The following is an 18,163-nucleotide window of genomic DNA, read 5'->3' as shown; positions in this document are numbered from 1 at the left end:
ACAGTAGGACTAGAGGCTCCGGATTACTCAAAGTAGGCCTCACCTGCAAGCAGAGTTCCTCGCACAGGGATTCCGGCGGCCGACGGGGTGAAGTCTAATGTCTCTGAGACTTCAGTAGGAGGTGCTCTCGATTCAGGTCCTTGGGTAGTTTCTTCAGCAAGCTTGGTGAAAGTTTCAAAGTCCTTTACTCTGTTCACTCAGACAGAGTTTCGTCTTGACATTTAGAAGAAAACCCTTGGACAAAGTTCCAGTGCACAATTTTATACATAAAAAATCTTTGTTCTTTAAAGTCAGAAATCACTGATTCCAGTCAGAACAAGTGCGGTGGGGTCGGGGAGCACTTGGTTTATGAGGTGATATCCTGCCCTTTCAGAATGAGGGGGTCTGCTATCAGATGCCCAGTGGGAAGCGGAGTCATCATTCACCTTGCCAGGCACGGCCTTGCGCAGATCAAAGAGTCACCCCTTCCCATGCTCTAAATACCGATCTCTTTCTCCAGCCAGGTCTGACCCAGCTGGCCCTGCTGCTCCAAAACCAGACGGCCAATACACAACCTAGCGAAGCCTACAGGAAAGCTTAGGCACGAAAATACTGCGTTTCTAGAATAGGCATTTATGAACATGGGATATAAATGGTACTTACTAAAAGGTGTCTCTCAATGTCCTGAGCATAAACATATCAAACTCGAAGTTCCTATCAGGTTCCTGGGGTCAGATAGGAGTATAGAAGGTAATCCTCAACCTGCTCATTCCAACCTATGAGAATGGATGGCTTCACAATAGTAACGGTGAAATGGAGGTTAACATGCTACACATAACTAGGCATTATGGTTATCCTAATTCATACAGTCATCTTTATACTGGGAGCATTCGCGCTGTGGCACTGATTAGCAGTGGCACAGCTCCCAAAGCATCTAAATCCAGCCAACATAAAAGATAGGAAGAGGAAAGGGGAAGGGAGACCCATGCCAATGATGCCAGGTCTATCATGAGCAAATGTATTTTTTTATGGATCCGGTCTCTGAAATGTTGAAGGTGGTTTGGTAGTGGGTTATGCAGCAAATACTGTATATCAAGTTTTAGAAAACTGATAATTACCAAATGTGAGATCTGCCCAAGTTGCTGAGGTTGTTACAATCACTTGAGCTTGTATCATGGCCCAAGAAAATATTGTAACTGTGTTATGGACTCTTCGTATCTTTTTGAAGTGAACCATTACTTTGGGTTCCTTCGTATACATAGTGGCTCTTTACACCTGCCAGAACCACTATCAAAAAAGAACAATATGTGCAAAACATTCTCAATGCTCTACAGATGCCAGAGCAGTTTGCACTGGTGTAGGAAACTGCTCATCAATAATCTCATGATGAGAAGTCTAAAGGAAATGCTGTGTGGATACTGCCACTAGAAAAGCCTCTTTGTCTGAAAATGTCAATGTTGCCATGCAGTTGAACAAACTGATTTATTTCCTGCAACTTCTCTGAAAGATTTGTCTTTGTTGCAGAAACAATCCTCTGAAAGCGAGAAATAATAGTGGCTCAAACAGCTATGTGGAAGGGGCCCTGAAGGGGTGTGAGTAAATAGCATTGGGTTTGTGATCATAAGAAATTTCTACTTCCAACCTTACACATTTGTATTACAGAGCAGCCAATTATAGTAGGAAAGGCATATTATGTGTCACAGCAACCTATTTGTATGTACCCTTACTTCCTTTTATGGGCCAAACTCATTGTCATTCCTTTGTCACCTATCGGTCCCATAAATCTGAAAATGTCATTAACACCACACTGATATTCACCCTACTCCTTGGGCCACCTTTGTGCACATTCAAATGTATTTTATCCAGATGCCTAGATAGGCATCATACTATTATGCCTTGGTAATAGTTTGTATGTTTTCAGGGTGGATGGAAGCTTACCCCTGTGCAACAGCAGATGTCATCACTGTAGCAAAATGTTACTTATGGATTTAAATCGCTAGTTCATATACCAAACCATCTTCTAAGTGAAGGAGAGACACACTCCTTATTGGCCATAGTGAAGGAGATCTGTAAAGCCTAAGGGAGAGATCAGCATTTCCACTGTGCATAACACCTAGAGTAAGCCGGTAAGGTCAAAAGAACCTAAAGAATAATGGGCTGATTCAGAAAGGTAATTTTACACATTTGTATAAGGTGACTATTCTTTTGCTATTCACAAACTACAAGTTAATAGTAAGTTTACAACTGTGGAGACTAGTCCAGGCCTTTACTTTTATGTGAGGAGTAGAATTATCAAGTGAGCCTATGTTGGCACTAAAGAAACTGTTGAGATGAAAGAAGAGATTAAAGTGTTGTCTCCGCTCTACTAAGTAGAAGAATGGATGCTGTTGGCTGGATTAAAAAAGGGTGATTGTTGCCTATCAGGATAAAATTCAGCGTCTGATTTAAACTCAATGGCAGGCCAAAGATCAGTAAGTTGGTGAAATGACTCCTGTTACATGAGTGAGCAGAAACGTCAGAATGCTAGTCGCAGGTAGCCATACTGGTACAACGAGCAGCGAGCAGTGAGCCGGCAGTGCCTTGTCTGCTCACCTAGAGTGTTATTTGACGGAGCTCCATCTGCCACTAAACTTCCCACGAATACGAAATTAGATAATCTAAACAGTCTAATAAATAGAGCACAAGCAAAAACATACCAACTTCAATCCACCTGTATTTGCGGACCAGTTCTTGAAAAATTGAGCTCACTACCGATTATTCTAGAACAGATACTCACTCTAAACCAATGAGTTATCAATTCTGATATGGAGACCGATAGACTGTATATTCCCATAAATAATCATTATTCACCAGTTGAAAATAATCCAGAATTAGAGTTACTCAACAAAGAAGACAGCCATGGACCCAGAAACATTAAAATGAGTGAAAACTTAAATGTAATAGCCATTACTGAGGCAACTATTGCAGAGCCATCAAAGCAGAACCTAACAAAGAGACAGAGGAAAAAAGAGCGGAAAGCAAGAAATAAGAAATGCGACGCAGACCGAAACTCAGGCAACGGAATATACCCCATCTTTTCAAATTTAAACCCAGGATTAACGAAAGAGGATTGTGTTAGTGAAAGTTGCTCTGATGTGAAAGCTAGAGATGATATAGCTAATGGAGGCATGCCAATGACCAAAAATGAATCTAATGGCTTCCAATTACCAGGCACTGTGATTATTCCCTTGCATACTGCAAAAAAATCAGCAGAATGAGATGCCAAGAGTGAATCACTTGTCCATCCCTACTCTTGACAAAAATTATATTTAAAAAAGTGATCCTGATTCTATAAAGCTCACGCAGTCAAAATTTATTCGGAAGAGTATGTCTCCTCAAGAGCTAGCCCCAGTCCGGGAAAATTTCAACAAGGAGGGGCGTTTACAATCAACCAGTACAATACCAAAATCAATACCACTAATATTGCAAGTTGCAAATCACCAAGCAGGTAAAAACAGGGCTCCTGATTGTATAACCAGCCATGCCCAAACACACCTGTGTAGTGAAGCCGGTGCACAGGTAATGTCTGTCTCTTCTACTCAAACAGTGTCCGAAACGGAAATCCCAGTCAACACCAATAATCCTCGCTGTGTGCTTCAAAGATCGTCGTCAGAAATCCAGGATAATCTGATTCATGGAAAATTAAATTTTTGTGTAATGAACAAAGAAATTATACAAGTAAAGGAAGCGGATGGCATCGAATTAAGGATGGATCCTTCTAAATCTGACAAAGAGTGTCATCAAATTATTTGGTCTCCAGAGTATAAAACACAGGGTTGTCACGATATACTGAATAGGGGCAATATCCTGAAACTCATGGCTGAAATTGGGGATCTAAGAGACATTAAATCAACAGATCTTGAACAGGTTCAATTTCTTAAAGGGTCCAATGACATAACAAATGAACAAACACTGACCACATGGAAAACTCTAGGAATAGTGCAAGCAAACCTGGGGAGAACAGACCTATTTTAAACATGGGGAATTCAATTATCACAGCCCACCTCCCCACGTTATCCGTTTCCATTGAAGAAACATTGCGGTGTGCAACTCACCAGAAAAATCTCAGAATTACATTCACATAAGCCAGTCTACTCAATTTTACACAATGCCAATGGTAGAAGCAATGCAGCTCATACTTGGGAAGGATTGGAAGCCGATAAAGTTGGGGAATTACAACTATCCAAAGACAACTGGAACTGGCTTCCGAGTATGTTAAATGAAAAACTGAAGATCTGACCGATAAAAGACAAGGCGATTCAAACAACATATAATAATATACATGTCGTATCATGGAACATTGCTGGCGCAAACAGATTATTGGAGGAAGGATTCGCACTTGATGAATTGGCCGATTGCGATATAATCGGTTTACAAGAAACATGGTTACAAGAAGAAATTGCTCTGGTTGGCTTTATACATTACACTGTTGCTGCGGAAAAATATAAGATCTATGGTCGTGCCATTGGAGGCCTTTCTGTATATGTATCAACATCTTTAAAAATTAATTCTGAACAACTAAAATCTCCTGATCCAAGTATCCAACTAATTAAATTTACAGGAGAAAATGCAAGCAATACCAAGTCGACTATCCTGATTAATTATTACACACAACCTAAATCTCAAGTGAAAAAGACAAAGAATGCGCTACTGTGTAATACAATAAAGGGATTTCACTCCACAGAGCCATTGACAAACATTATAATAACTGGCGATTTTAATTCTAACTTGATATACTCCCCTTAGGAAGATGATATATAGTAACAGCTGATAACATGCATTGGTGTGTTCCACTACAGATACAAGGTGGGGTAGGAATGCAAAAGGATCATTTAAGTATCCAACTAGTAACAGAACTAGAGTATTTAGACATGCGTGTCCTGAATGTGAGAACAGAGGAGGATCAACCACCAAGTAAAACCTACTATGGTCCACGTGCCCAATCAACCTTGGATTTTACAATTGTAAGTCTTTCATTAATTCCTCTAGTAATTAGCTTCTATATTGAATATACCCCGATGAGCGATAATGCAATGCTCCACTCTAAATTCAACTTCAACATGGAAAGAACGCAACCATTGTGCATGTTAGAATGTCATTTATATACAACTAACTTAAAATGCATAAATTGGTCTAATGCAAACAAAATCGAGTGGTTCTCGATAATAGAGGACACGTTGAATGACTTAGGTAATGTCCCAATAAATAAGATCCAATCATGGTCTCTATTTCTGGAGAAATTAAAATAAAAAATGAAGATACCCGATGTGAAAAGTAACAGAGACGGTTCACAGAGAAAACTATCAAAAGAACTACAAGATCTACGAAGGTATCTGCGAAGAACCCGTAAGGATTTGCAGTCGAACGACAAAGGAGGTCTGGGAATTTAAAAAGAGGATAAATGAGAGTTTTTGGTTCAAACTGCTCTTTAGTTTAAAACTCCCGAATTCAAATACATTCTGGAAAACTATAAATCAATTAATAAGACCTCGTAACGTTCTTACATCAAATGTGCAGGAAACAGAATGGGCGACTTTCCTTTCGGCAAAATTTAAAGTAATTTCATTGAAAACCTCAGGTAATGAATTTGTTTTAAAAAATCACAACATAATGATAACAGATAAAGAACAAGGGAGTCAGATATCACCCAGTAACTCATGAAATGTTTCAGGATCTGAAATCTCGTACAATCCTTACACTGCAGAGGAGATAATAAAAATAATTAAAAAGGGCAAATCCAACGGGGCACCAGGGCCTAATGGCATCCCGCAAGCTGCTTACAAATATGCACCCGAATATTGGAGTTCACTCCTGGAGAAACTTTTTGCAGATGTGCAAATTTATAACCGAGTTCCTGAAAGCTGGCAAGGCTCTATAGTAATGCCAATATATAAAGGTGGAGAAAGAACTAACCCGATTAACGATCGATTAATAGCTTTGCAGGACGTAGAGGCAAAATATTTTGCATCACTTTTTCTAAACGACTTAGTAAATTGGACAAGTGAAAGAGAATTGATCCCTATTAATCAAACAGGGTTCAGAAAAGGGATCGGAATACCATTACCACGCATCTTTTACAACGTAAAGACTTTTACCACGCATACTTTTACAACACATACTATTACAACGCAAGTACCTTTACAACGTATGTAACTTTACAACGCATTAAATGTAAAAATATGTAAAATGTTAAATAATATAAATTTTTAATGATACTAAAGATTTATAAAAAATACTTTGGTATTTTTAAAAAAAAGGAATTTAATAAACTTTTATTTGGTTAAAAATTAATACTAGAGTATTATTTTTTATTATTATTTTTTTAAATATTAAAATAAACAATATGTGAAATGTAAAAAAAATTATAAATTTTAATGATACTAAAGATTGTCTTTGGAAAAAAATTAATATTAGAGTATTATTTGTTAATAATCTTTTTTTATTAAATATTAATACTAGAGTATTTTTGTAGTAATTTTTAGTAATAGTAATGTATTGAAGATCAATAAATTTATAGAAAATATGTTAATTATGTATAACTAGTATTATTTTAGAAATATTTAATTTTAATTAATTAATATTTTTCAAAAAAATTCACTAAATAAAAATAATCTTTATTATTTTTTAAAGGCAATGTGTAAAATAATTAAAGAGTTATTTAAAACAGTTTTTAAAATAATTATTTATAAAGTAATTAATTATTATTAAAAATACATTTGTTTAAGGTAAAAAAATTATTTAAAAGATTATTTTGGATTTATTTTAAAGTAAAAAAATGGTTCGATTAAAAATATTATAAATTATACATAATTATGTACCAGGATCATATACGTTTTTAAAAAATATAAACACATTTTTACAAAAAAGAATGTTAAAGATAAAATTAAAGAAAGATTTGGTTCCCACGTTTTATCATTAAATCCAATGGCAAACATTGTCCTTTTATTTTCATGTTAGATGCTATGAGTCCCGCAGAACAGAAAAAGAATGTTGGCAAGAAGAAGAAGAAAGATAAAAAGAAGGGAAAAGGAAACAGAAAACAGGTAAGGAGACAAATATATAAATTTACAAAATATATATTAAGAATAAGAAGTAATGCATGTGAAATTGATTTTAAAAAAATAAAGATAACATTGTTCCAAAATTTTTATTTTTTTATTTAAACACATTGAAAAATAGCTTGTATTTTTAAGAATTTATTACATATTTTTACATATTTTTAATATAAGGGAAACATTATGAAATAATTCAAAAACAATGTATTCAATATTAATAAATAAAATAGTCCCTTTTTTATCGTAGCAGCATCCAATTACGTAATGACGTACACGTGAGCGTAAGCGGCCATTTTGAAGAGTATCCAAGGTGGAAGCAGCTGGAAGCTGATCTGCGTCCAGGTAGGAAACATTTTAAACTTTATTTTAAGTAGTTAATTTAAAAAGGTATAGATATATTGTAAGGAAAGGATAAGGAGAGGTTGCTATATACGTAAATGATGTAATGTACGCAAAAAAGCATGTCGCCGATCGTATAGCTAGAGTATGCCTATGTCGGGTCTGGGGAAAAAAAAATAGAAATGATTAACCCGTTGTGAAAATGTTGTCTTTATTTTAAAAAATGAGCTAAGATGTTTATGGTTTTCACTATTTTTATCGGTACGGAAGAAATGTAAAAATATGCATTTTTGAATTTATCGATTGTTGTAGCTTCACTGAAGAAAGAGAAAAAAGAGGTTAGATAATTGTAGAAAAAAGCTTCGATGAAAGTAAACAGTTGTTTTGTAAAGTTTCTTGGGTACGGATAATTTTTTTTTAAATGTTGTCTTGTTGAAAAAAAATCTGACAGATCACGTGGTTTGAAAAGGATTTTGTAGGTTTTTTCGACTTATGGTTTACCAAAAAAAGAGTAGGTATTTTGTTGGAAATATTTTTGAGAGTTATCCTTTTTGTCTTTTGATGAGAAACTTAAAAACAAGTTTATATGGAGAAGAAATAGTTTAAATGTATTAGCAGAGTTCAGAGTGAAATGTTTAAAATTTGTCGTAATGTACAGAGTAGGAATTTTGGGGCTGATTAGGATGGAGGATTTTCCGCATCCTCCGGGCCGGCGGAAGCCACCGCCGGCCTGGAGGATGCGGAAAATCCTCTGCGGACCCACCAAGACCCACCGCCACATTTGGATGGCTGGTGGGTCCTGGTTTCCGTCCGCAGCTTTTCCACCGCGGCTGGCTTACAACCGCGGCGGAAAAGCACTAATATGGTGACGGTGTCTCTCAGACACCGTCAGCCAGATGAGGATGTGCTCGGAAACATGCTTTTCCGCGGCGGCTTTTCCGCATGTGTAACTTCACTGCGGGGGCCCGTTGCGGGCCCCCTAGGTGAAGGGGGGGTGGGGGGTACACATGGGGGGTACCTATGGTACCCCCCTGCAGTTGTATGCAGTAAGCGGCAGGCACCGCGCGGTGCCTGCCACTTTCTACATACAAATGAAATGCATGCATTTTTAACATTGCTGCGGGTGCAGCTTGAAGCCGCACCCGCCGCAATGTTAAAAATAGAGGATGTGACCGCCAGGGTGGCGGTCACATCCTAATTGCACAGGAGGGAACTCCGCATGCCATGCAGAGGTTCCCTCCTGCTCTGGGGTCGCGGACGGACGCAAGTCCGTTGGGGATCCTAATGACCCTTTGAAAGATGATTTAAATTATAGTACTGTTATAACTTTGTACTTTGCCAAATGAAAAATTGAAGATAGAAGAACATTTTTGTTTACACATGGAGTGCTTTTTGAAAAAAAAAAAAACGTTTACAAGTGGACAATCAAAATGGTATGTGGATTTTTGGGCATCATTTAAACCAACAAAAGATGTTTTTTTCCGTTTTAGAAATATATTTTTGACAAAATAGTAATGTCTTGGATTGAAGGAAGATGCATAAGGTATTGTGTGTTTTAATTAATATCTCTTCCAAATTGAGATGGATTTTTTCTCACTTTTTGTAAAATTTTGGACGTTTTGGAAAAAATTTGCAGGAAAATGCAAATGGAATGTGTTTTATTGGCCAACAAAAATAAAAAAAAAGGATCTCTCTTTTTTTCCAACATTTTTTCGATTCAAAATCATGTAGTGGGCTTTTAGAATATGCAAAAGGAGATGAGTGAATTTAAAAAAATCCAATCTGAAAAATGATGGATCACTTTTTTGCATTTGGAAATAAATTATTTTTGTTAAACATATTTTCAGTAAAGAAAATATTTTTGAAAGACATGCTTACTCATTTGAAGAAGCTTTTTTTCTTAATTTAAAGAAAAGAAAAGAACAGAAGATTTTTACAATTTTTCAAAAATGCATTTCTTTATAAATCAAAATTCTGCAAATTTTAAAGAAGAGTGGATTATTTTTTAATAAAAAGTGAAAGAAGAAACAACTTGGAATAGTTGGATTTTTGGATTGATTTGCAACTAAGGGTTTTTAATATTAACTTTTAAGAGGATATAAATTTAGAGCAAAGCAGGAAAGTAATGTGTAAAAGATAATTAAAAACTAAGAATGTTAGCTAGATTTTCCAGGTAATCTAGAGCCACACACAATGTAAACTGTTGTAAAATTGCCAATAGTCTCTCGGACATTTCTTTTGTTTTTTGGGTTATTCGTGGGTTTAGACTAAAGCACATCCCTGCAGATGAGTTTGGGAAATTCTCATTTCCTGAAAACTTTGCTCCTTCTTCAAAGTTTCCAAAAAAGAGTAGAAATTAGGGTGGGGTTTACCAATTAAATGGTTGAAGGAGTTATGCCATCCCTCAATGGCATTATTTGTTTTTGCCTCTCCCTGTAAGCAACTCGAATAACAGTTCCACCACTCCACATGGAAACGTGGCTTCCTCCTGCGACCCGATCTGCTTAGGTGTCCAATCCATGTGTCTTCCATATAATTTAGAATGGGTGCCAATTTTTCCTCATTTGCTATGTAATAATCAGACTCTGTAATGGCAGTGTAGTACTCGTCTACACTTTCGGGAGGGACGAAACAAAGAGCAGTTAGTTTTTTTTAACTCTACCTGTAGTTTGCTGTCTGAGGTGTATTCTGTAACCAGGGGTGTTTTTGTAACTTACGCCAGAATGCCTGGGAAAAATGGAAAAAACACCCCTGAATTTGGGTATCCGTGTACGTTTTGGTGATCACATTGATCATGCTCAATTCGAAATCAATAATAATTTTCCTAGGGCTTTGGTTTGTTGTTGATTTTATAACTGGTAAAAGTTCAGTGTAGGTTGCAGAAGTCTTATCAGGCAGCAAACTATATACTAGGGGGATCACATTATTGTTAATTTTTCCATGTATAGTATAAATTTGGGTGAATGGATGGGGTGTACTTTTAAACGTCCCATCCATCATCCAAATTTCACAAGTTTCAAGTTAACAAGGTTGTGGGGTGTACTAAAAATTAATATACGTTTTTGAGGGTTTTCATTATCATGCAGAAGGAAAGGTTCATCAGCAAAAGAAATAGTGAGTTCGTGAGGAATAACTATGTCTGAAAAGGTATGAGGTGTATTTGTTTGTGTATTACTTGCCTGCTTTTGACGTTGAATAATTCTTCTCAAATTATGTATGGTAGGCATATTACTAGCTACATGACTAGGGACATGCTGAGCAACCTCTCGTAAAATGGATCCTGTAGAATCATTGGAGGTGCTTGCAAGTTCCTTCATTTCATTTACAGTTTCTCTGACATCAACCTCCATTGCAGAGGCAGAGTTGTTATGGTCAGTTGTTTTTATAATGATATCATCAACTGTAACCGCTCTGCCGCTGCAACGGGTTGAGAAGTATTGTACACACCTCCAATGATTTCTAGGGAAACTTATCCTTTCCTTACAATATATGTAACCCGCATGATTTAAAAGTCTGTTTCCATTTCGGGATTTGATGTACTTTGCTGTGGGTTGAGTAGACATTATCTTTAAGGAAAAAAATATTTTTATTAAGTTTGTGCTTTTATTTACTTTAAGTTTATAAAAAGAAACCAACACTCTCTCTAATGCTGCACTTTCCTGGAGTTAGAATAGTGGTTGATACCCCTACACTATCCTCCACTTTCCCTACTGCAGCACTTTCCTGGAGTTAGAATAGTGATTGATACTCCTACACTATCCTGCACTTTTCCTACTGCAGCACTTTCCTGGAGTTAGAATAGTGATTGATACCCCTACACTATCCAGCACTTTCCCTACAGCAGCATTTTCCTGGAGTTAGAATAGTAATTGATACCCCTACACTATCCAGCACTTTCCCTACTGCAGCACTTTCCTGGAGTTAGAATAGTGATGAATACCCCTACACTATCCTGCACTTTCCCTACTGTAGCACTTTCCTGGAGTTAGAATAGTAATTGATACCCCTACACTATCCAGCACTTTCCCTATGGCAGCACTTTCCTGGAGTTAGAATAGTGATTGATACCCCTACACTATCCAGCACTTTCCCTACTGCAGCACTTTCCTGGAGTTAGAATAGTAATTGATACCCCTACACTATCCAGCACTTTCCCTACTGAAGCACTTTCCTGGACTTAGAATAGTGATTGATACCCCTACACTAACCTGCACTTTCCCTACTGCAGCACTTTCCTGGAGTTAGAATAGTAATTGATACCCCTACACTATCCAGCACTTTCCCTACTGCAGCACTTTCCTGGAATTAGAATAGTGATTGATACTCATACACTATCCTGCACTTTTCTTACTCCAGCACTTTCCTGGAGTTAGAATAGTCATTGATACCCCTACACTATCCAGCACTTTCCCTACTGCAGCACTTTCCTGGAGTTAGAATAGTAATTGATACCCCTACACTATCCAGCACTTTCCCTACTGCAGCACTTTCCTGGAGTTAGAATACAAATTGATACCCCTACACTATCCAGCACTTTCCCTACTGCTGCACCATCTTGGAGTTAGAATAGTCATTAATACCCCTACACTATCCAGCACTTTCCCTACTGCAGCACGTTCCTTGAGTTAGAATAGTGATTGATACCCCTACACTATCCAGCACTTTCCTTACTGCAGCACGTTACTGGAGTTAGAATAGTGATTGATACTCCTACACTATCCTGCACGTTTCCTACTGCAGTACTTTCCTGGAGTTAGGATAGTGATTGATACCCCTACACTATCCAGCACTTTCCCTACTGCAGCATTTCCTGGAGTTAGAATAGTAATTGATACCCCTACACTATCCAGCACTTTCCTTACTGCAGCACGTTACTGGAGTTAGAATAGTGATTGATACTCCTACACTATCCTGCACGTTTCCTACTGCAGTACTTTCCTGGAGTTAGGATAGTGATTGATACCCCTACACTATCCAGCACTTTCCCTACTGCAGCACTTTCCTCGAGTTAGAATAGTAATTGATACCCCTACACTATCCAACACTTTCCCTACTGCAGCACTTTCCTGGAGTTAGAATAGTGATTGATACTCCTACACTATCCTGCACTTTTCCTACAGAAGCACTTTCCTGCAGTTAGAATAGTCATTGATACCCCTACACTATCCAGCACTTTCCCTACTGCAGCACTTTCCTGGAGTTAGAATAGTAATTGATACCCTTACACTATCCAGCACTTTCCCTACTGCAGCACTTTCCTGGAGTTAGAATAGTAATTGATACCCCTACACTATCCAGCACTTTCCCTACTGCAGCACTTTCCTGGAGTTAGAATAGTAATTGATACCCCTACACTATCCAGCACTTTCCCTACTGCAGCACTTTCCTGGAGTTAGAATAGTAATTGAAACCCCTACACTATCCTGCACTTTCCCTACTGCAGCACCTTCTTGGAGTTAGAATAGAAATTCATACCCTTACACTGTCCTACATTTTCCATATAGCAGCACCTTCTTGAAGTTTGAATAGTAAGTGACATCCCTACAATATCTAGAATTTACCCTACTGATGCACTATCATTGAGTTACAATAGCAAGTGACACACCTACACTATCCAGTACTTACTTTACTGCAGCATCTTCTTGGAGTTAGGATAGTAATTTATGCTTCAAAAATATTCTACACATTACTTACTGCAACATCTTCCTGGTATAAGAATAGTTATGGATAACCATTAAGTAATCTAAACTTATATTACAGATGCTATTTAGTTTTCTTAATACAAAATGTATTTACAACTGTATTTTATCTTTCGTGTTAAGTATGTTTAGATGTACCAATGGGTATTTCAGAATACTTGCTTGTTGCTATGTTTAAAAATAAGGTGTGAATTTTTCAAATACCTTTTGTTCGTGTTGTTCTTTGGTTTTCTTGGATTGCTGTTTTTGGAAATTATTTTATCTTGCTTGTTTTCGTTTGCTGATCTTCTTGTTTTTCTCTTTGGTTCGCGTTTAGAACTGGATAATTTTGAAATTCTAGATAAAAAAACAAAGGAAAATGAGCATTCTTTTTTCAATGACATTTTGAAATGGAAAGAAAAATCATATTGTGTTTTTTTTTGCAAATTATATAGTCGCTCACACTTTACACACTGTAGACCTTTCCTTGGAGTTAGTATAGTAATTGTCACTTTTAAAATAACCTATATTTTCACTACTGCAGCTTCATTCTGGAGTTAGAATGGTAATTTAAACCCCTCAAACTTTTTCAGACTTTTCTCACTGCAGTATCTACTTGGAGTAAGAATAGTAATTGATACCTCTACACTATACCACACTTTCTTTATGGCAGTACATTATTGGATTTAGAATACTAATTAATGCTTTTACACTATCCTACACTTTTCATATTGCAGTACCTTCTTGGAGTTCGAATACTAATTGAAATCTCTACACTATCCTGGATTTTCCCTACTGCTACACCTTCCTGGAGTTACAATAGTATCTGATACCCCTATATTCTCCAGCACTTATCCTACAGATGCATCTTCCTGGTTTTGGAATACTAAGTGACACCTCTACACTATCTAGCACTTACTCTCCTAATGCACCTTTCCGGAATACGAACAGTAGGTGACATTCATATACTATCCAGCACTTACCCTACTGATGGTGTGGTTTGTTTTTTTCAAATCTGGAATTTTTTTGTAATTTGTACTTTTTGAAGTTTTCTGTTTTGGTTGTGAGATTTTACAAGAGTTACCAAATATTCTGAAACAAAAGAAATGAAAATCAATGTAAGTTTCAGATACAATACCTTTACACTAATCAGCATTTAATCTACTGAAGCACTTTTCTGAATTTAGAACAGTAAGTTACACCCCTACTATATCCAGCACTTACCCTACTGACAAACCATCTTGGAGTTTGAATAGTAAGTGACACCTTTACTCTGTCCAGCACTTACCTTTCTAATGCAACTTTCTGGAGTTGGAATAGTAATTGATGCCCCTACACTATCCTACACTTTCCCTACTGCAGCATGTTATTGGAGTTAGAATAGTAATAGATACCCTTACACTATCCTATACTTTCCCTACTGCCACACCTTCCAGGAGTTTGAATAGTAATTGATACCTCTACACTATCCTGCACTTACCCAACTGCTGTACATTCATGGAGTGAGAATAGTAAGTTGCACCCCTACACTATCCAGAATTTACCTTACTGATGCATCTTCTTGGAGTTAGTTTAGCAAATTACACCCCTACACTATCCAGCACTTATCCTACTGATGCACTTTCCTGGAGTTAGGATAGTAAGTGACACCCCTGAAGTATCCAGCATTTACCCTACTAATGCATCTAATTGGGTTAGAATAGTAATTAACATCCATACATTTACTGCACATTTATTGAGTTAGAATAATAATTTTTAATTTTACTGTGTCCTACAAAATTTGAAATTTTTTCAACACATTTGATTGACAAAAATTTGAAATTTTGCTATTTGTCTTGCAGACTAGTTAGGTATGCTATTTTGGGTCAACGTTACTTTCAATTACCTTTTAATATTGATGTATACTTCTTTGTCTGGATCCTAGATGTGTTTCTGGATTTTAGATGGCTTTCTTTGTTGTCTGCTCTTTCGGGTTTTTCTTTTGGTCAGAGGGCTGCAGAAGATCACTTTGAGTATCTTAAAATTTTTAAAAAATATGAGATGTCATTATTGATTTCAATGTTAGCGATGCAGTGAAAAGTGACAACATTAATCTGTTTTAGTTACATTTAAATTACTGTTCTGTAAATATCTCACTCTTTCCCTACTGCCTCACCTTACTGGATTAAGATTAGTAATTGCAACACCTATAATATCCATCACTTTTTCTTCTGCTGCGCCTTCCTGGAGTTGGACTAGTAATTGATATCTCTACACCATCCCACCCTTTCCCTTCAGCTGCACTCTCTTGGTGTTGGAATAATATTTGATATTTGTACATCATCTCATACTTTTCCTACTGCTGCATAATGATGGAGTTAGAACAGTAATTGATTACCTTTACTTTCCCTCACTTTCACTTATTATTTATATATTTATTTAATGAAAAAAATATTTACCCTGTTTTTAACGAGACGTTTGTTTTCAATATAGAAATTTTTTGTTTAATCGTCCTTTTTTTCTGTGGAAAAATAGGAATTAAAAGGTATGCATTATTAAATGTTTTGATGTGTAAAATATTAATAAATGATTTTCCCAAAAAAGTTTAAAGGTACCTGTAAATAAATGTAGAAGAGGAGTGTGGCTCTTTCAACAAAAAGTTTTATTTTGCTAAGGTGGTTTTATCTACACACTTTGTAGGAGTTTTTCTTTAAAAAAAAAATGTTGTGACTTTAAACGAAAATTACATTAAAATTTTGTATCGAATTTAATTTAACTGTTCAAATTATTTCATTTACATATTAGTCGGGTTAAATAGTTGTTGGCATTTTTAGTGATATATGTAGGTATTTCGTTTCTAAAAGCCTAATACTGTTTTATTTAAAATCAATATACATGTTATAATTATTATCTTTAGCGTTTAAAAAGCTTTAAGCTAACATTTCTTTTATTCGTTTCACAAACTTACTTGTATTTCTACGAAAAATGCTTCAAAGTAGGCTACGGCTGTTATCACGTTGAAGGGGTCAGAGGGTCAGCTTTTGACGTCTGGTAACTCTGGGAGTTGATAATCAACTGATTTGAAAATGGTGTCTTGCTTGTATTTATAAGTTTTAGTCAGGCTCATCGTTTTTTGTAAAAAATACACCGTTGGTAATGTATTTAAATAAACTTTTAATTAATGTGGAAAGTAATAATTTAATTTCTCGTGTGAAAAAGTGTTGTTTAGTAATTTCGTTCCGTTTTGGCATCCATTTTGAAAGTATTGTTGTGGTATGATATCATGGAAAGAGTTGAAGGACAAATATTGAAACTACATAGTTTAAAATGGCGACTCTTTGTATGTAAAATGTTTGTGTTTTCGAAAATATATTGCTATATTTGTAAAATACTTTTCTAATATATTAATTTCAGTAAATCGTCGACTTGGTAAATTATGTCATTTTTTAATAATATTAGTATACATTTTAATACTCGGGTATTAATTTTAATACTCGAGTATTAATTTAAAAAACCTTAGTATTTCGTAACTTTACGTTCAGTTTTTTACAACATTTTAATACACTTCCCCACCCAAGTTCAAGTTCGGGCATTTATATAGCGCACTACTCACCCAGAGGGTCTCAAGGCGCTTGGGGAAGGGGTTCATTATTTGTCGAATAGCCAGGTTTTAAGTTCTTTTCTGAAGGAGATGTGGTTTTGAGTAAGACGGAGGTGAGTGGGGAGTGAGTTCCAGGTCTTGGCAGCCAGGAAGGAGAAGGATCTGCCACCCATGGTGGATTTTCGGATGCGCGGGACTGCGGCGAGGGCTTGATTGGACGATCTTAGTTGGCGGGTGGGTTTGTAGAAGGACAGTCGAGTGTTGAGGCATTCGGGTCCTAGATTGTAGAGGGCCTTGTGTGCGTCGGTGAGAAGACGGAACGTAATTCTTTTGTTGATGGGAAGCCAGTGGAGGTCTTTTAGGTGTCCCGTGATGTGAGCTTGGCGAGGGATGTCCAATATGAGTCTCGCTGATGCGTTTTGGATGCGTTGGAGTTTTTTCTGTCATTTTGCTGTGATTCCGGCGTATAGTGTGTTACCATAATCCAGTCGACTCGTGACCAGTGCGTGGGTGACAGTCTGGAAAGGGGCGACCAATCGGTCCCCCCGAACGTATGGTGGAGTACCCCGATCCCCCCGGGAAACCATTTTGGGCGGGAGGCGCGTCTCGGCTGGTATGCCCGAAGCGGCGTAGCCGGGGCACGCTTTTTCCCGCCCAAGAGTGGGTTGTCCTAGACACCGAAGCTATCCGCCACGCCCAGGGAGGCGGAAGGGGGCGGGTTCACGCCCGCCCCGAGAAGAATAAAAGGAGCCACAAGCCAAGAAGGCATCCTCTTGTTCCTGTGCTCTGAAGCTGCACCTCCTCGCTGCACGTGAGCTCGAGACGGAACGAAGAGCCAATTTTGAAATTTGTAATTTCTCTCTTTTCTCTTCTAGCGCTGCAAATCATGCCGGGCAAGAGAGTCGCGAAGAAGGTCAGCACCGACCAGATGCTCCGGATGTTGGTGAAGGACATGGCAGAGATGAAAAGAAAAATGGCGGCCAGGGACGGTGCGGGAAGGCCAAAAAGACCCAACCCGACGGAGGCCCCGGCCGGCAGAAGGAAGAGGACCAGGAACGGGTCAAACGAGGACGAGGTCCCAGTTCCGGAGGCTCCCCCGTTGAGCCCTCCTAGACCGGCGGAGATTCCCGCGCCGGCTCCTGCCGAGGGTCGGCAGATCCCCGTTGTGGTTACCCCAGTGGACGAAGGGGACATGCCCCCGGAATTGGCCGCCTAGTTGGCGGCATGGTTGGGTAATAGCAGCGGGCGTCCCCCGGCCCCGGGGGACACGGCCGTGGAAGCCAAGCAATTAATAAGGCAGTTGCGGCAGTCGCGAGAGGCCGCGAAACCTACTTGTCCGTTTATTTCCCCGCAGGCCCCAGTGGAGCAACTCACAGCGGGCACGAGTTCGGCAGCAACGGCGGTTACAGCTTCTAGCTCAGGTAAGCAGCTAATGCCGATTGCGGGGAAGGGGTCGGTACCCTCGAGGAGGGAGAGATTGGCTCAGCATATCC

Source organism: Lissotriton vulgaris, chromosome 1_1, assembly GCF_964263255.1.
Source record: "Lissotriton vulgaris chromosome 1_1, aLisVul1.2, whole genome shotgun sequence".
Classification (NCBI taxonomy): Eukaryota; Metazoa; Chordata; class Amphibia; order Caudata; family Salamandridae; genus Lissotriton; species Lissotriton vulgaris.
Note: the sequence above shows the minus strand (reverse complement) of the source record.